At 67.2% G+C, this 18,388-nt stretch overlaps 8 non-coding genes across 8 annotated transcripts; all 8 read right to left on the bottom strand.

Moving 5' to 3' along the window:
* Positions 1-1,656: 1,656 nt before the first annotated feature.
* Positions 1,657-1,775, bottom strand: LOC132415417 (5S ribosomal RNA). The gene has a single exon (XR_009517154.1). It is a non-coding gene; the product is annotated as a 5S ribosomal RNA (ribosomal RNA).
* Positions 1,776-4,467: 2,692 nt separating this feature from the next.
* On the bottom strand, positions 4,468-4,586 carry LOC132415418 (5S ribosomal RNA). The gene has a single exon (XR_009517155.1). It is a non-coding gene; the product is annotated as a 5S ribosomal RNA (ribosomal RNA).
* A 931-nt stretch (positions 4,587-5,517) lies between these two features.
* Positions 5,518-5,636, bottom strand: LOC132415419 (5S ribosomal RNA). Its single transcript, XR_009517156.1, has one exon. It is a non-coding gene; the product is annotated as a 5S ribosomal RNA (ribosomal RNA).
* Positions 5,637-8,328: 2,692 nt separating this feature from the next.
* LOC132415420 (5S ribosomal RNA) lies at positions 8,329-8,447 on the bottom strand. The gene has a single exon (XR_009517157.1). It is a non-coding gene; the product is annotated as a 5S ribosomal RNA (ribosomal RNA).
* Positions 8,448-11,139: 2,692 nt separating this feature from the next.
* On the bottom strand, positions 11,140-11,258 carry LOC132415421 (5S ribosomal RNA). The gene has a single exon (XR_009517158.1). It is a non-coding gene; the product is annotated as a 5S ribosomal RNA (ribosomal RNA).
* A 2,692-nt stretch (positions 11,259-13,950) lies between these two features.
* LOC132415422 (5S ribosomal RNA) lies at positions 13,951-14,069 on the bottom strand. Its single transcript, XR_009517159.1, has one exon. It is a non-coding gene; the product is annotated as a 5S ribosomal RNA (ribosomal RNA).
* A 931-nt stretch (positions 14,070-15,000) lies between these two features.
* On the bottom strand, positions 15,001-15,119 carry LOC132415424 (5S ribosomal RNA). The gene has a single exon (XR_009517160.1). It is a non-coding gene; the product is annotated as a 5S ribosomal RNA (ribosomal RNA).
* A 2,692-nt stretch (positions 15,120-17,811) lies between these two features.
* Positions 17,812-17,930, bottom strand: LOC132415425 (5S ribosomal RNA). Its single transcript, XR_009517161.1, has one exon. It is a non-coding gene; the product is annotated as a 5S ribosomal RNA (ribosomal RNA).
* Positions 17,931-18,388: the final 458 nt, after the last annotated feature.

Below are 18,388 nucleotides of genomic sequence, written 5' to 3' on the forward strand. Positions count from 1 at the left end.
GCCCGACGTCCAGGCTACCGAGCACCCTCCACCCCCGCCCACCTTCATGCCACTCAGCCGGAACCCGGGAGGCAATGCCAACTACCAGGTGTATGACAGTCTGGTGCTGAAGCGGCAACCGCAGGAGGGCCAAGCGCGGGCCGACTCGCTGCTACCTTCCACCTCGGCCTCCAGGCCCTCTCTGCACGGGAGCCAGACTGGGAAAATGAACGTACCAGCAGCAAATGGGGGCAGGGGCAGGGGGCGGCAGGGCATGGAGAGAGGAATAAAGAGCGCCAGAGTCCAGGAAACATTGGTGGTCTGTGGCTTGGAAGCGCCACTCCTTCTGCCAGCCTGGGTCCCTGCGCTTGGCTTCCTGCAATAAGAAGCCAGTGTCCCCTTCTTGGCCTGAGGGTCCCTTTGGTTTAGTGGCCACAGTTCTGCCAGCAGGCCCCTCCTGGTCCTATACCATGCACTAAGTACATCTGCAGCTGCAGACTCCAAACCCCTGGTCTCTGGGCACCTCCTCTGTGTCTCAGCTGTCCCTGTCCACAGAGAGCCTCATACAAGAAGTTGCTTCCAAACTGGGAGGTTCCACATCTGGGCAGGTCCAGCTCCAGGCCCAGTGAAGGGCATGAAGAAGGCTGAGGCTCTGGACTCCAGCCAGGCCTTCAGCAGGCCTCTGAGGCCAAGGTCTTCCTAGTCTCAAGAGGGGCCAAGAGACGCAATGTGTCATTTGAACAAGTGAGTCAGCGGGCGGTGAGCGAATGAATGACCGCTCGAGGGGATGTATGCCGGCCACCGGGCCCTGTTTGACTGTCCAGGCTCAGCTTACCTGACCCTGGTTACCAGGGAATGCCACTCTGGGCCCACCTTTTCATCCCCCTCCCTCACTGTGACCTCACCCCCTGCCCCATTATGACCCAGTCTGGCTCCCAGTTAAAACTGGAGGGCAGAGGGCCCAGGCAGTCCTGGGACCAACGGCCATGGGTGAGCGAAACTACTACCGAGCCGAGCCGTTCACTGGCCCCATCCCCAGGAAATGCCAGGAGCAAGGATACTCAATTCTTCTGATCCCGGTCAGCTTCATCTTGCTCAACGTGGGGATCAACGTGGTGACTATGGTCAGGGCAGGATCTGTGCAGCGCGGTTGGGGGAGCCCTGGGGTCTTGAAGGGGCTGAGGTGGGAGGGCTGCTGGGGTGTGACCGGACAAGGGTTGGATTTCAGGGCTCACCCTGCTCCCGGCCTCCCCCCTCCCCTTCTTCCCTCAACTCTGGAGGCATCTGAAGAGATTCTTGCGGGCACTTTTCAATCGTATTTTCCACAAAGGTGAGTGGGCGCCGGCGTGGGTTCAGGGGATGTGGGCCTGTCCCCTTTCTTCTATCCCTGCCTTGATTCTCAGCCCCTCAGGAACCCAGGCCCTGACCCATCTCGCCTTTCCCCACAGACAAGCAAGCCAGCTGTGTAGGCAGCCATCGCATGTGCATGCGCTGCTCCGTGGATCCCAAGAACCTGTGCTCAAGAGTTTCTTCCCGCTTCTGCCATCGCCCAAGCTTCCTGCTCGGGCAGGCAAACCACCTTGACTACTGCCTGCAGCGGGGCTCGGCGGGGGCGGAGCCGGCGGCCCCCCCGCCGCGGGCGAGTAAAGGAGAAGGCGGGCGGAGCGGGAGGCAAAAAGCCTACAGCACCCGGTATTCCCAGGCGGTCTCCCATCCAAGTACTAACCAGGCCCGACCCTGCTTAGCTTCCGAGATCAGACGAGATCGGGCGCGTTCAGGGTGGTATGGCCGTAGACGGGGGCGGGGGCTGCGGGCGGCCTCTTGAGGCCCAGTTTCGCTGGCGCTGGCGCCTTAACGCCGGCCTGGCGGCCGGCCCGCCCCGGCAGGGCCCCCTCGCCCGCCCAGGCAGCGGGAACGGAGGTCTCGGGTATCGGGCGGCGGCGGAGGGTTTGGAGACCACCTCCCAGCCCAGGGCGGCCGTGACCCAGCAAACCCTTGGGCGCTTGGCGCCCCGCCCAAGATCCCGCACGTCGCTCACAGGGACGTGGCCCCGGAGGCTTCATGGCCCGGGGCCCGCGGTCCCTTGGGCATCGGCCCTGCCCGCCCACGCGGCGCTAGGCGCAGCCCGGCCGCAGCCCGGGCCGGCCCTCCTGCCCGACAGCAGCTGCCCGAAGCCACTGGGAGCCACCATTGAGTCGCCACGGCCCCTCAGCCCCAGCAAGGCCACCCTTGCCCCCACACCCCCCGCCGAGCTCAGGACCCCGCCCCTGGTGGCCGGCAGGACCGGGGAAGCGGCCCCTGCCCTCGATCCCGCTCCCGCACCCGGCCGCGGTGACACGCCAGAGGGGCGGGGTGGGGGGGGGCTTTTGTCGCAGGGAGCTGTGGAGGGACACACCGGCACACAGGTGGCGGCACCGGGGCTGGGCGCCGGTGGGGGCGGCCAGGTGCAGGTCGAGGGGCTCGCGGGCCGAAAGGACGGCAACTGGGCCCATGGCGGAGTCTGGGTGTGGAGGGCTCTGAGCCTCCATCCGCTCTGGTGCCTCGGGGCTACGGGCCCGAAGCCTGGTAGCGCGACACCCCACCGGCCCACAGACGTAGCCTCCCCAGCTGTGCTCGCAGCGAGTGCAACCGCAGCCTGCATCCCTCCACGGGACACTTGGATTACTCCCGCGATCCCCACGAGGTGCGGCACCCGGCGGCCGAATGGGCTGAGATCCTGCCCTTGCGGCGCCCTGTGGCCACCTCCGCCTCCCTCACGGTACTGGCCGAGGCCTCGCACCAGCGGGCGCCGGCTCCCAGCTCAGCGCTGCTCCTCCGCCCCTCTCACCTCCTGCCCGACGTCCAGGCTACCGAGCACCCTCCACCCCCGCCCACCTTCATGCCACTCAGCCGGAACCCGGGAGGCAATGCCAACTACCAGGTGTATGACAGTCTGGTGCTGAAGCGGCAACCGCAGGAGGGCCAAGCGCGGGCCGACTCGCTGCTACCTTCCACCTCGGCCTCCAGGCCCTCTCTGCACGGGAGCCAGACTGGGAAAATGAACGTACCAGCAGCAAATGGGGGCAGGGGCAGGGGGCGGCAGGGCATGGAGAGAGGAATAAAGAGCGCCAGAGTCCAGGAAACATTGGTGGTCTGTGGCTTGGAAGCGCCACTCCTTCTGCCAGCCTGGGTCCCTGCGCTTGGCTTCCTGCAATAAGAAGCCAGTGTCCCCTTCTTGGCCTGAGGGTCCCTTTGGTTTAGTGGCCACAGTTCTGCCAGCAGGCCCCTCCTGGTCCTATACCATGCACTAAGTACATCTGCAGCTGCAGACTCCAAACCCCTGGTCTCTGGGCACCTCCTCTGTGTCTCAGCTGTCCCTGTCCACAGAGAGCCTCATACAAGAAGTTGCTTCCAAACTGGGAGGTTCCACATCTGGGCAGGTCCAGCTCCAGGCCCAGTGAAGGGCATGAAGAAGGCTGAGGCTCTGGACTCCAGCCAGGCCTTCAGCAGGCCTCTGAGGCCAAGGTCTTCCTAGTCTCAAGAGGGGCCAAGAGACGCAATGTGTCATTTGAACAAGTGAGTCAGCGGGCGGTGAGCGAATGAATGACCGCTCGAGGGGATGTATGCCGGCCACCGGGCCCTGTTTGACTGTCCAGGCTCAGCTTACCTGACCCTGGTTACCAGGGAATGCCACTCTGGGCCCACCTTTTCATCCCCCTCCCTCACTGTGACCTCACCCCCTGCCCCATTATGACCCAGTCTGGCTCCCAGTTAAAACTGGAGGGCAGAGGGCCCAGGCAGTCCTGGGACCAACGGCCATGGGTGAGCGAAACTACTACCGAGCCGAGCCGTTCACTGGCCCCATCCCCAGGAAATGCCAGGAGCAAGGATACTCAATTCTTCTGATCCCGGTCAGCTTCATCTTGCTCAACGTGGGGATCAACGTGGTGACTATGGTCAGGGCAGGATCTGTGCAGCGCGGTTGGGGGAGCCCTGGGGTCTTGAAGGGGCTGAGGTGGGAGGGCTGCTGGGGTGTGACCGGACAAGGGTTGGATTTCAGGGCTCACCCTGCTCCCGGCCTCCCCCCTCCCCTTCTTCCCTCAACTCTGGAGGCATCTGAAGAGATTCTTGCGGGCACTTTTCAATCGTATTTTCCACAAAGGTGAGTGGGCGCCGGCGTGGGTTCAGGGGATGTGGGCCTGTCCCCTTTCTTCTATCCCTGCCTTGATTCTCAGCCCCTCAGGAACCCAGGCCCTGACCCATCTCGCCTTTCCCCACAGACAAGCAAGCCAGCTGTGTAGGCAGCCATCGCATGTGCATGCGCTGCTCCGTGGATCCCAAGAACCTGTGCTCAAGAGTTTCTTCCCGCTTCTGCCATCGCCCAAGCTTCCTGCTCGGGCAGGCAAACCACCTTGACTACTGCCTGCAGCGGGGCTCGGCGGGGGCGGAGCCGGCGGCCCCCCCGCCGCGGGCGAGTAAAGGAGAAGGCGGGCGGAGCGGGAGGCAAAAAGCCTACAGCACCCGGTATTCCCAGGCGGTCTCCCATCCAAGTACTAACCAGGCCCGACCCTGCTTAGCTTCCGAGATCAGACGAGATCGGGCGCGTTCAGGGTGGTATGGCCGTAGACGGGGGCGGGGGCCGCGGGCGGCCTCTTGAGGAGCAGTTTCGCTGGCGCTGGCGCCTTAACGCCAGCCTGGCGGCCGGCCCGCCCCGGCAGGGCCCCCTCGCCCGCCCAGGCAGGGGGAACGGAGGTCTCGGGTATCGGGCGGCGGCGGAGGGTTTGGCGACCACCTCCCAGCCCAGGGCGGCCGTGACCCAGCAAACCCTTGGGCGCTTGGCGCCCCGCCCAAGATCCCGCACGTCGCTCACAGGGACGTGGCCCCAGAGGCTTCAGGGCCCGGGGCCCGCGGTCCCTTGGGCATCGGCCCTGCCCGCCCACGCGGCGCTAGGCGCAGCCCGGCCGCAGCCCGGGCCGGCCCTCCTGCCCGACAGCAGCTGGCCCGAAGCCACTGGGAGCCACCATTGAGTCGCCACGGCCCCTCAGCCCCGGCAAGGCCACCCTTGCCCCCACACCCCCCGCCGAGCTCAGGACCCCGCCCCTGGTGGCCGGCAGGCCCGGGCAAGCGGCCCCTGCCCTCGATCCCGCTCCCGCACCCGGCCGCGGTGACACGCCAGAGGGGCGGGGTGGGGGGGGGCTTTTGTCGGAGGGAGCTGTGGAGGGACACACAGGCACACAGGTGGCGGCGCCGGGGCTGGGCGCCGGTGGGGGCGGCCAGGTGCAGGTCGAGGGGCTCGCGGGCCGAAAGGACGGCAGCTGGGCCGGCGGCGGAGTCTGGGTCCGGGCCGGCCACCCCGGGAGCGTCTGGGGTGCGGCTGCCTTCCAGGGCCGCCTTCTGGCCGCCTGGCCGGCCGGGCCGGCGGGGAGCGCCCCCGCCGTCGCGCGCCGTGGTGGGAGGGGCCTGAGGAGGTGGGGCCTGCAGCGGGGCCCGGCGGGGGCGGAGCCGGCGGCCCCCGCCGCGGGCGAGTAAAGGAGAAGGCGGGCGGAGCGGCAGGCAAAAAGCCTACAGCACCCGGTATTCCCAGGCGGTCTCCCATCCAAGTACTAACCAGGCCCGACCCTGCTTAGCTTCCGAGATCAGACGAGATCGGGCGCGTTCAGGGTGGTATGGCCGTAGACGGGGGCGGGGGCTGCGGGCGGCCTCTTGAGGCCCAGTTTCGCTGGCGCTGGCGCCTTAACGCCGGCCTGGCGGCCGGCCCGCCCCGGCAGGGCCCCCTCGCCCGCCCAGGCAGCGGGAACGGAGGTCTCGGGTATCGGGCGGCGGCGGAGGGTTTGGAGACCACCTCCCAGCCCAGGGCGGCCGTGACCCAGCAAACCCTTGGGCGCTTGGCGCCCCTCCCAAGATCCCGCACGTCGCTCACAGGGACGTGGCCCCGGAGGCTTCATGGCCCGGGGCCCGCGGTCCCTTGGGCATCGGCCCTGCCCGCCCACGCGGCGCTAGGCGCAGCCCGGCCGCAGCCCGGGCCGGCCCTCCTGCCCGACAGCAGCTGCCCGAAGCCACTGGGAGCCACCATTGAGTCGCCACGGCCCCTCAGCCCCGGCAAGGCCACCCTTGCCCCCACACCCCCCGCCGAGCTCAGGACCCCGCCCCTGGTGGCCGGCAGGACCGGGGAAGCGGCCCCTGCCCTCGATCCCGCTCCCGCACCCGGCCGCGGTGACACGCCAGAGGGGCGGTGTGGGGGGGGGCTTTTGTCGCAGGGAGCTGTGGAGGGACACACCGGCACACAGGTGGCGGCACCGGGGCTGGGCGCCGGTGGGGGCGGCCAGGTGCAGGTCGAGGGGCTCGCGGGCCGAAAGGACGGCAACTGGGCCCATGGCGGAGTCTGGGTGTGGAGGGCTCTGAGCCTCCATCCGCTCTGGTGCCTCGGGGCTACGGGCCCGAAGCCTGGTAGCGCGACACCCCACCAGCCCACAGACGTAGCCTCCCCAGCTGTGCTCGCAGCGAGTGCAACCGCAGCCTGCATCCCTCCACGGGACACTTGGATTACTCCCGCGATCCCCACGAGGTGCGGCACCCGGCGGCCGAATGGGCTGAGATCCTGCCCTTGCGGCGCCCTGTGGCCACCTCCGCCTCCCTCACGGTACTGGCCGAGGCCTCGCACCAGCGGGCGCCGGCTCCCAGCTCAGCGCTGCTCCTCCGCCCCTCTCACCTCCTGCCCGACGTCCAGGCTACCGAGCACCCTCCACCCCCGCCCACCTTCATGCCACTCAGCCGGAACCCGGGAGGCAATGCCAACTACCAGGTGTATGACAGTCTGGTGCTGAAGCGGCAACCGCAGGAGGGCCAAGCGCGGGCCGACTCGCTGCTACCTTCCACCTCGGCCTCCAGGCCCTCTCTGCACGGGAGCCAGACTGGGAAAATGAACGTACCAGCAGCAAATGGGGGCAGGGGCAGGGGGCGGCAGGGCATGGAGAGAGGAATAAAGAGCGCCAGAGTCCAGGAAACATTGGTGGTCTGTGGCTTGGAAGCGCCACTCCTTCTGCCAGCCTGGGTCCCTGCGCTTGGCTTCCTGCAATAAGAAGCCAGTGTCCCCTTCTTGGCCTGAGGGTCCCTTTGGTTTAGTGGCCACAGTTCTGCCAGCAGGCCCCTCCTGGTCCTATACCATGCACTAAGTACATCTGCAGCTGCAGACTCCAAACCCCTGGTCTCTGGGCACCTCCTCTGTGTCTCAGCTGTCCCTGTCCACAGAGAGCCTCATACAAGAAGTTGCTTCCAAACTGGGAGGTTCCACATCTGGGCAGGTCCAGCTCCAGGCCCAGTGAAGGGCATGAAGAAGGCTGAGGCTCTGGACTCCAGCCAGGCCTTCAGCAGGCCTCTGAGGCCAAGGTCTTCCTAGTCTCAAGAGGGGCCAAGAGACGCAATGTGTCATTTGAACAAGTGAGTCAGCGGGCGGTGAGCGAATGAATGACCGCTCGAGGGGATGTATGCCGGCCACCGGGCCCTGTTTGACTGTCCAGGCTCAGCTTACCTGACCCTGGTTACCAGGGAATGCCACTCTGGGCCCACCTTTTCATCCCCCTCCCTCACTGTGACCTCACCCCCTGCCCCATTATGACCCAGTCTGGCTCCCAGTTAAAACTGGAGGGCAGAGGGCCCAGGCAGTCCTGGGACCAACGGCCATGGGTGAGCGAAACTACTACCGAGCCGAGCCGTTCACTGGCCCCATCCCCAGGAAATGCCAGGAGCAAGGATACTCAATTCTTCTGATCCCGGTCAGCTTCATCTTGCTCAACGTGGGGATCAACGTGGTGACTATGGTCAGGGCAGGATCTGTGCAGCGCGGTTGGGGGAGCCCTGGGGTCTTGAAGGGGCTGAGGTGGGAGGGCTGCTGGGGTGTGACCGGACAAGGGTTGGATTTCAGGGCTCACCCTGCTCCCGGCCTCCCCCCTCCCCTTCTTCCCTCAACTCTGGAGGCATCTGAAGAGATTCTTGCGGGCACTTTTCAATCGTATTTTCCACAAAGGTGAGTGGGCGCCGGCGTGGGTTCAGGGGATGTGGGCCTGTCCCCTTTCTTCTATCCCTGCCTTGATTCTCAGCCCCTCAGGAACCCAGGCCCTGACCCATCTCGCCTTTCCCCACAGACAAGCAAGCCAGCTGTGTAGGCAGCCATCGCATGTGCATGCGCTGCTCCGTGGATCCCAAGAACCTGTGCTCAAGAGTTTCTTCCCGCTTCTGCCATCGCCCAAGCTTCCTGCTGGGGCAGGCAAACCACCTTGACTACTGCCTGCAGCGGGGCTCGGCGGGGGCGGAGCCGGCGGCCCCCCCGCCGCGGGCGAGTAAAGGAGAAGGCGGGCGGAGCGGCAGGCAAAAAGCCTACAGCACCCGGTATTCCCAGGCGGTCTCCCATCCAAGTACTAACCAGGCCCGACCCTGCTTAGCTTCCGAGATCAGACGAGATCGGGCGCGTTCAGGGTGGTATGGCCGTAGACGGGGGCGGGGGCTGCGGGCGGCCTCTTGAGGCCCAGTTTCGCTGGCGCTGGCGCCTTAACGCCGGCCTGGCGGCCGGCCCGCGCCGGCAGGGCCCCCTCGCCCGCCCAGGCAGCGGGAACGGAGGTCTCGGGTATCGGGCGGCGGCGGAGGGTTTGGAGACCACCTCCCAGCCCAGGGCGGCCGTGACCCAGCAAACCCTTGGGCGCTTGGCGCCCCGCCCAAGATCCCGCACGTCGCTCACAGGGACGTGGCCCCGGAGGCTTCATGGCCCGGGGCCCGCGGTCCCTTGGGCATCGGCCCTGCCCGCCCACGCGGCGCTAGGCGCAGCCCGGCCGCAGCCCGGGCCGGCCCTCCTGCCCGACAGCAGCTGCCCGAAGCCACTGGGAGCCACCATTGAGTCGCCACGGTCCCTCAGCCCCAGCAAGGCCACCCTTGCCCCCACACCCCCCGCCGAGCTCAGGACCCCGCCCCTGGTGGCCGGCAGGACCGGGGAAGCGGCCCCTGCCCTCGATCCCGCTCCCGCACCCGGCCGCGGTGACACGCCAGAGGGGCGGTGTGGGGGGGGGCTTTTGTCGCAGGGAGCTGTGGAGGGACACACCGGCACACAGGTGGCGGCACCGGGGCTGGGCGCCGGTGGGGGCGGCCAGGTGCAGGTCGAGGGGCTCGCGGGCCGAAAGGACGGCAACTGGGCCCATGGCGGAGTCTGGGTGTGGAGGGCTCTGAGCCTCCATCCGCTCTGGTGCCTCGGGGCTACGGGCCCGAAGCCTGGTAGCGCGACACCCCACCGGCCCACAGACGTAGCCTCCCCAGCTGTGCTCGCAGCGAGTGCAACCGCAGCCTGCATCCCTCCACGGGACACTTGGATTACTCCCGCGATCCCCACGAGGTGCGGCACCCGGCGGCCGAATGGGCTGAGATCCTGCCCTTGCGGCGCCCTGTGGCCACCTCCGCCTCCCTCACGGTACTGGCCGAGGCCTCGCACCAGCGGGCGCCGGCTCCCAGCTCAGCGCTGCTCCTCCGCCCCTCTCACCTCCTGCCCGACGTCCAGGCTACCGAGCACCCTCCACCCCCGCCCACCTTCATGCCACTCAGCCGGAACCCGGGAGGCAATGCCAACTACCAGGTGTATGACAGTCTGGTGCTGAAGCGGCAACCGCAGGAGGGCCAAGCGCGGGCCGACTCGCTGCTACCTTCCACCTCGGCCTCCAGGCCCTCTCTGCACGGGAGCCAGACTGGGAAAATGAACGTACCAGCAGCAAATGGGGGCAGGGGCAGGGGGCGGCAGGGCATGGAGAGAGGAATAAAGAGCGCCAGAGTCCAGGAAACATTGGTGGTCTGTGGCTTGGAAGCGCCACTCCTTCTGCCAGCCTGGGTCCCTGCGCTTGGCTTCCTGCAATAAGAAGCCAGTGTCCCCTTCTTGGCCTGAGGGTCCCTTTGGTTTAGTGGCCACAGTTCTGCCAGCAGGCCCCTCCTGGTCCTATACCATGCACTAAGTACATCTGCAGCTGCAGACTCCAAACCCCTGGTCTCTGGGCACCTCCTCTGTGTCTCAGCTGTCCCTGTCCACAGAGAGCCTCATACAAGAAGTTGCTTCCAAACTGGGAGGTTCCACATCTGGGCAGGTCCAGCTCCAGGCCCAGTGAAGGGCATGAAGAAGGCTGAGGCTCTGGACTCCAGCCAGGCCTTCAGCAGGCCTCTGAGGCCAAGGTCTTCCTAGTCTCAAGAGGGGCCAAGAGACGCAATGTGTCATTTGAACAAGTGAGTCAGCGGGCGGTGAGCGAATGAATGACCGCTCGAGGGGATGTATGCCGGCCACCGGGCCCTGTTTGACTGTCCAGGCTCAGCTTACCTGACCCTGGTTACCAGGGAATGCCACTCTGGGCCCACCTTTTCATCCCCCTCCCTCACTGTGACCTCACCCCCTGCCCCATTATGACCCAGTCTGGCTCCCAGTTAAAACTGGAGGGCAGAGGGCCCAGGCAGTCCTGGGACCAACGGCCATGGGTGAGCGAAACTACTACCGAGCCGAGCCGTTCACTGGCCCCATCCCCAGGAAATGCCAGGAGCAAGGATACTCAATTCTTCTGATCCCGGTCAGCTTCATCTTGCTCAACGTGGGGATCAACGTGGTGACTATGGTCAGGGCAGGATCTGTGCAGCGCGGTTGGGGGAGCCCTGGGGTCTTGAAGGGGCTGAGGTGGGAGGGCTGCTGGGGTGTGACCGGACAAGGGTTGGATTTCAGGGCTCACCCTGCTCCCGGCCTCCCCCCTCCCCTTCTTCCCTCAACTCTGGAGGCATCTGAAGAGATTCTTGCGGGCACTTTTCAATCGTATTTTCCACAAAGGTGAGTGGGCGCCGGCGTGGGTTCAGGGGATGTGGGCCTGTCCCCTTTCTTCTATCCCTGCCTTGATTCTCAGCCCCTCAGGAACCCAGGCCCTGACCCATCTCGCCTTTCCCCACAGACAAGCAAGCCAGCTGTGTAGGCAGCCATCGCATGTGCATGCGCTGCTCCGTGGATCCCAAGAACCTGTGCTCAAGAGTTTCTTCCCGCTTCTGCCATCGCCCAAGCTTCCTGCTGGGGCAGGCAAACCACCTTGACTACTGCCTGCAGCGGGGCTCGGCGGGGGCGGAGCCGGCGGCCCCCCCGCCGCGGGCGAGTAAAGGAGAAGGCGGGCGGAGCGGCAGGCAAAAAGCCTACAGCACCCGGTATTCCCAGGCGGTCTCCCATCCAAGTACTAACCAGGCCCGACCCTGCTTAGCTTCCGAGATCAGACGAGATCGGGCGCGTTCAGGGTGGTATGGCCGTAGACGGGGGCGGGGGCTGCGGGCGGCCTCTTGAGGCCCAGTTTCGCTGGCGCTGGCGCCTTAACGCCGGCCTGGCGGCCGGCCCGCCCCGGCAGGGCCCCCTCGCCCGCCCAGGCAGCGGGAACGGAGGTCTCGGGTATCGGGCGGCGGCGGAGGGTTTGGAGACCACCTCCCAGCCCAGGGCGGCCGTGACCCAGCAAACCCTTGGGCGCTTGGCGCCCCGCCCAAGATCCCGCACGTCGCTCACAGGGACGTGGCCCCGGAGGCTTCATGGCCCGGGGCCCGCGGTCCCTTGGGCATCGGCCCTGCCCGCCCACGCGGCGCTAGGCGCAGCCCGGCCGCAGCCCGGGCCGGCCCTCCTGCCCGACAGCAGCTGCCCGAAGCCACTGGGAGCCACCATTGAGTCGCCACGGCCCCTCAGCCCCAGCAAGGCCACCCTTGCCCCCACACCCCCCGCCGAGCTCAGGACCCCGCCCCTGGTGGCCGGCAGGACCGGGGAAGCGGCCCCTGCCCTCGATCCCGCTCCCGCACCCGGCCGCGGTGACACGCCAGAGGGGCGGTGTGGGGGGGGGCTTTTGTCGCAGGGAGCTGTGGAGGGACACACCGGCACACAGGTGGCGGCACCGGGGCTGGGCGCCGGTGGGGGCGGCCAGGTGCAGGTCGAGGGGCTCGCGGGCCGAAAGGACGGCAACTGGGCCCATGGCGGAGTCTGGGTGTGGAGGGCTCTGAGCCTCCATCCGCTCTGGTGCCTCGGGGCTACGGGCCCGAAGCCTGGTAGCGCGACACCCCACCGGCCCACAGACGTAGCCTCCCCAGCTGTGCTCGCAGCGAGTGCAACCGCAGCCTGCATCCCTCCACGGGACACTTGGATTACTCCCGCGATCCCCACGAGGTGCGGCACCCGGCGGCCGAATGGGCTGAGATCCTGCCCTTGCGGCGCCCTGTGGCCACCTCCGCCTCCCTCACGGTACTGGCCGAGGCCTCGCACCAGCGGGCGCCGGCTCCCAGCTCAGCGCTGCTCCTCCGCCCCTCTCACCTCCTGCCCGACGTCCAGGCTACCGAGCACCCTCCACCCCCGCCCACCTTCATGCCACTCAGCCGGAACCCGGGAGGCAATGCCAACTACCAGGTGTATGACAGTCTGGTGCTGAAGCGGCAACCGCAGGAGGGCCAAGCGCGGGCCGACTCGCTGCTACCTTCCACCTCGGCCTCCAGGCCCTCTCTGCACGGGAGCCAGACTGGGAAAATGAACGTACCAGCAGCAAATGGGGGCAGGGGCAGGGGGCGGCAGGGCATGGAGAGAGGAATAAAGAGCGCCAGAGTCCAGGAAACATTGGTGGTCTGTGGCTTGGAAGCGCCACTCCTTCTGCCAGCCTGGGTCCCTGCGCTTGGCTTCCTGCAATAAGAAGCCAGTGTCCCCTTCTTGGCCTGAGGGTCCCTTTGGTTTAGTGGCCACAGTTCTGCCAGCAGGCCCCTCCTGGTCCTATACCATGCACTAAGTACATCTGCAGCTGCAGACTCCAAACCCCTGGTCTCTGGGCACCTCCTCTGTGTCTCAGCTGTCCCTGTCCACAGAGAGCCTCATACAAGAAGTTGCTTCCAAACTGGGAGGTTCCACATCTGGGCAGGTCCAGCTCCAGGCCCAGTGAAGGGCATGAAGAAGGCTGAGGCTCTGGACTCCAGCCAGGCCTTCAGCAGGCCTCTGAGGCCAAGGTCTTCCTAGTCTCAAGAGGGGCCAAGAGACGCAATGTGTCATTTGAACAAGTGAGTCAGCGGGCGGTGAGCGAATGAATGACCGCTCGAGGGGATGTATGCCGGCCACCGGGCCCTGTTTGACTGTCCAGGCTCAGCTTACCTGACCCTGGTTACCAGGGAATGCCACTCTGGGCCCACCTTTTCATCCCCCTCCCTCACTGTGACCTCACCCCCTGCCCCATTATGACCCAGTCTGGCTCCCAGTTAAAACTGGAGGGCAGAGGGCCCAGGCAGTCCTGGGACCAACGGCCATGGGTGAGCGAAACTACTACCGAGCCGAGCCGTTCACTGGCCCCATCCCCAGGAAATGCCAGGAGCAAGGATACTCAATTCTTCTGATCCCGGTCAGCTTCATCTTGCTCAACGTGGGGATCAACGTGGTGACTATGGTCAGGGCAGGATCTGTGCAGCGCGGTTGGGGGAGCCCTGGGGTCTTGAAGGGGCTGAGGTGGGAGGGCTGCTGGGGTGTGACCGGACAAGGGTTGGATTTCAGGGCTCACCCTGCTCCCGGCCTCCCCCCTCCCCTTCTTCCCTCAACTCTGGAGGCATCTGAAGAGATTCTTGCGGGCACTTTTCAATCGTATTTTCCACAAAGGTGAGTGGGCGCCGGCGTGGGTTCAGGGGATGTGGGCCTGTCCCCTTTCTTCTATCCCTGCCTTGATTCTCAGCCCCTCAGGAACCCAGGCCCTGACCCATCTCGCCTTTCCCCACAGACAAGCAAGCCAGCTGTGTAGGCAGCCATCGCATGTGCATGCGCTGCTCCGTGGATCCCAAGAACCTGTGCTCAAGAGTTTCTTCCCGCTTCTGCCATCGCCCAAGCTTCCTGCTCGGGCAGGCAAACCACCTTGACTACTGCCTGCAGCGGGGCTCGGCGGGGGCGGAGCCGGCGGCCCCCCCGCCGCGGGCGAGTAAAGGAGAAGGCGGGCGGAGCGGGAGGCAAAAAGCCTACAGCACCCGGTATTCCCAGGCGGTCTCCCATCCAAGTACTAACCAGGCCCGACCCTGCTTAGCTTCCGAGATCAGACGAGATCGGGCGCGTTCAGGGTGGTATGGCCGTAGACGGGGGCGGGGGCCGCGGGCGGCCTCTTGAGGAGCAGTTTCGCTGGCGCTGGCGCCTTAACGCCAGCCTGGCGGCCGGCCCGCCCCGGCAGGGCCCCCTCGCCCGCCCAGGCAGGGGGAACGGAGGTCTCGGGTATCGGGCGGCGGCGGAGGGTTTGGCGACCACCTCCCAGCCCAGGGCGGCCGTGACCCAGCAAACCCTTGGGCGCTTGGCGCCCCGCCCAAGATCCCGCACGTCGCTCACAGGGACGTGGCCCCAGAGGCTTCAGGGCCCGGGGCCCGCGGTCCCTTGGGCATCGGCCCTGCCCGCCCACGCGGCGCTAGGCGCAGCCCGGCCGCAGCCCGGGCCGGCCCTCCTGCCCGACAGCAGCTGGCCCGAAGCCACTGGGAGCCACCATTGAGTCGCCACGGCCCCTCAGCCCCGGCAAGGCCACCCTTGCCCCCACACCCCCCGCCGAGCTCAGGACCCCGCCCCTGGTGGCCGGCAGGCCCGGGCAAGCGGCCCCTGCCCTCGATCCCGCTCCCGCACCCGGCCGCGGTGACACGCCAGAGGGGCGGGGTGGGGGGGGGCTTTTGTCGGAGGGAGCTGTGGAGGGACACACAGGCACACAGGTGGCGGCGCCGGGGCTGGGCGCCGGTGGGGGCGGCCAGGTGCAGGTCGAGGGGCTCGCGGGCCGAAAGGACGGCAGCTGGGCCGGCGGCGGAGTCTGGGTCCGGGCCGGCCACCCCGGGAGCGTCTGGGGTGCGGCTGCCTTCCAGGGCCGCCTTCTGGCCGCCTGGCCGGCCGGGCCGGCGGGGAGCGCCCCCGCCGTCGCGCGCCGTGGTGGGAGGGGCCTGAGGAGGTGGGGCCTGCAGCGGGGCCCGGCGGGGGCGGAGCCGGCGGCCCCCGCCGCGGGCGAGTAAAGGAGAAGGCGGGCGGAGCGGGAGGCAAAAAGCCTACAGCACCCGGTATTCCCAGGCGGTCTCCCATCCAAGTACTAACCAGGCCCGACCCTGCTTAGCTTCCGAGATCAGACGAGATCGGGCGCGTTCAGGGTGGTATGGCCGTAGACGGGGGCGGGGGCTGCGGGCGGCCTCTTGAGGCCCAGTTTCGCTGGCGCTGGCGCCTTAACGCCGGCCTGGCGGCCGGCCCGCCCCGGCAGGGCCCCCTCGCCCGCCCAGGCAGCGGGAACGGAGGTCTCGGGTATCGGGCGGCGGCGGAGGGTTTGGAGACCACCTCCCAGCCCAGGGCGGCCGTGACCCAGCAAACCCTTGGGCGCTTGGCGCCCCTCCCAAGATCCCGCACGTCGCTCACAGGGACGTGGCCCCGGAGGCTTCATGGCCCGGGGCCCGCGGTCCCTTGGGCATCGGCCCTGCCCGCCCACGCGGCGCTAGGCGCAGCCCGGCCGCAGCCCGGGCCGGCCCTCCTGCCCGACAGCAGCTGCCCGAAGCCACTGGGAGCCACCATTGAGTCGCCACGGCCCCTCAGCCCCGGCAAGGCCACCCTTGCCCCCACACCCCCCGCCGAGCTCAGGACCCCGCCCCTGGTGGCCGGCAGGACCGGGGAAGCGGCCCCTGCCCTCGATCCCGCTCCCGCACCCGGCCGCGGTGACACGCCAGAGGGGCGGTGTGGGGGGGGGCTTTTGTCGCAGGGAGCTGTGGAGGGACACACCGGCACACAGGTGGCGGCACCGGGGCTGGGCGCCGGTGGGGGCGGCCAGGTGCAGGTCGAGGGGCTCGCGGGCCGAAAGGACGGCAACTGGGCCCATGGCGGAGTCTGGGTGTGGAGGGCTCTGAGCCTCCATCCGCTCTGGTGCCTCGGGGCTACGGGCCCGAAGCCTGGTAGCGCGACACCCCACCAGCCCACAGACGTAGCCTCCCCAGCTGTGCTCGCAGCGAGTGCAACCGCAGCCTGCATCCCTCCACGGGACACTTGGATTACTCCCGCGATCCCCACGAGGTGCGGCACCCGGCGGCCGAATGGGCTGAGATCCTGCCCTTGCGGCGCCCTGTGGCCACCTCCGCCTCCCTCACGGTACTGGCCGAGGCCTCGCACCAGCGGGCGCCGGCTCCCAGCTCAGCGCTGCTCCTCCGCCCCTCTCACCTCCTGCCCGACGTCCAGGCTACCGAGCACCCTCCACCCCCGCCCACCTTCATGCCACTCAGCCGGAACCCGGGAGGCAATGCCAACTACCAGGTGTATGACAGTCTGGTGCTGAAGCGGCAACCGCAGGAGGGCCAAGCGCGGGCCGACTCGCTGCTACCTTCCACCTCGGCCTCCAGGCCCTCTCTGCACGGGAGCCAGACTGGGAAAATGAACGTACCAGCAGCAAATGGGGGCAGGGGCAGGGGGCGGCAGGGCATGGAGAGAGGAATAAAGAGCGCCAGAGTCCAGGAAACATTGGTGGTCTGTGGCTTGGAAGCGCCACTCCTTCTGCCAGCCTGGGTCCCTGCGCTTGGCTTCCTGCAATAAGAAGCCAGTGTCCCCTTCTTGGCCTGAGGGTCCCTTTGGTTTAGTGGCCACAGTTCTGCCAGCAGGCCCCTCCTGGTCCTATACCATGCACTAAGTACATCTGCAGCTGCAGACTCCAAACCCCTGGTCTCTGGGCACCTCCTCTGTGTCTCAGCTGTCCCTGTCCACAGAGAGCCTCATACAAGAAGTTGCTTCCAAACTGGGAGGTTCCACATCTGGGCAGGTCCAGCTCCAGGCCCAGTGAAGGGCATGAAGAAGGCTGAGGCTCTGGACTCCAGCCAGGCCTTCAGCAGGCCTCTGAGGCCAAGGTCTTCCTAGTCTCAAGAGGGGCCAAGAGACGCAATGTGTCATTTGAACAAGTGAGTCAGCGGGCGGTGAGCGAATGAATGACCGCTCGAGGGGATGTATGCCGGCCACCGGGCCCTGTTTGACTGTCCAGGCTCAGCTTACCTGACCCTGGTTACCAGGGAATGCCACTCTGGGCCCACCTTTTCATCCCCCTCCCTCACTGTGACCTCACCCCCTGCCCCATTATGACCCAGTCTGGCTCCCAGTTAAAACTGGAGGGCAGAGGGCCCAGGCAGTCCTGGGACCAACGGCCATGGGTGAGCGAAACTACTACCGAGCCGAGCCGTTCACTGGCCCCATCCCCAGGAAATGCCAGGAGCAAGGATACTCAATTCTTCTGATCCCGGTCAGCTTCATCTTGCTCAACGTGGGGATCAACGTGGTGACTATGGTCAGGGCAGGATCTGTGCAGCGCGGTTGGGGGAGCCCTGGGGTCTTGAAGGGGCTGAGGTGGGAGGGCTGCTGGGGTGTGACCGGACAAGGGTTGGATTTCAGGGCTCACCCTGCTCCCGGCCTCCCCCCTCCCCTTCTTCCCTCAACTCTGGAGGCATCTGAAGAGATTCTTGCGGGCACTTTTCAATCGTATTTTCCACAAAGGTGAGTGGGCGCCGGCGTGGGTTCAGGGGATGTGGGCCTGTCCCCTTTCTTCTATCCCTGCCTTGATTCTCAGCCCCTCAGGAACCCAGGCCCTGACCCATCTCGCCTTTCCCCACAGACAAGCAAGCCAGCTGTGTAGGCAGCCATCGCATGTGCATGCGCTGCTCCGTGGATCCCAAGAACCTGTGCTCAAGAGTTTCTTCCCGCTTCTGCCATCGCCCAAGCTTCCTGCTGGGGCAGGCAAACCACCTTGACTACTGCCTGCAGCGGGGCTCGGCGGGGGCGGAGCCGGCGGCCCCCCCGCCGCGGGCGAGTAAAGGAGAAGGCGGGCGGAGCGGGAGGCAAAAAGCCTACAGCACCCGGTATTCCCAGGCGGTCTCCCATCCAAGTACTAACCAGGCCCGACCCTGCTTAGCTTCCGAGATCAGACGAGATCGGGCGCGTTCAGGGTGGTATGGCCGTAGACGGGGGCGGGGGCCGCGGGCGGCCTCTTGAGGCCCAGTTTCGCTGGCGCTGGCGCCTTAACGCCAGCCTGGCGGCCGGCCCGCCCCGGCAGGGCCCCCTCGCCCGCCCAGGCAGGGGGAACGGAGGTCTCGGGTATCGGGCGGCGGCGGAGGGTTTGGCGACCACCTCCCAGCCCAGGGCGGCCGTGACCCAGCAAACCCTTGGGCGCTTGGCGCCCCGCCCAAGATCCCGCACGTCGCTCACAGGGACGTGGCCCCAGAGGCTTCAGGGCCCGGGGCCCGCGGTCCCTTGGGCATCGGCCCTGCCCGCCCACGCGGCGCTAGGCGCAGCCCGGCCGCAGCCCGGGCCGGCCCTCCTGCCCGACAGCAGCTGGCCCGAAGCCACTGGGAGCCACCATTGAGTCGCCACGGCCCCTCAGCCCCGGCAAGGCCACCCTTGCCCCCACACCCCCCGCCGAGC

The sequence above is a fragment of the Delphinus delphis genome, chromosome 19 (assembly GCF_949987515.2).
Source record: "Delphinus delphis chromosome 19, mDelDel1.2, whole genome shotgun sequence".
NCBI lineage: Eukaryota > Metazoa > Chordata > Mammalia > Artiodactyla > Delphinidae > Delphinus > Delphinus delphis.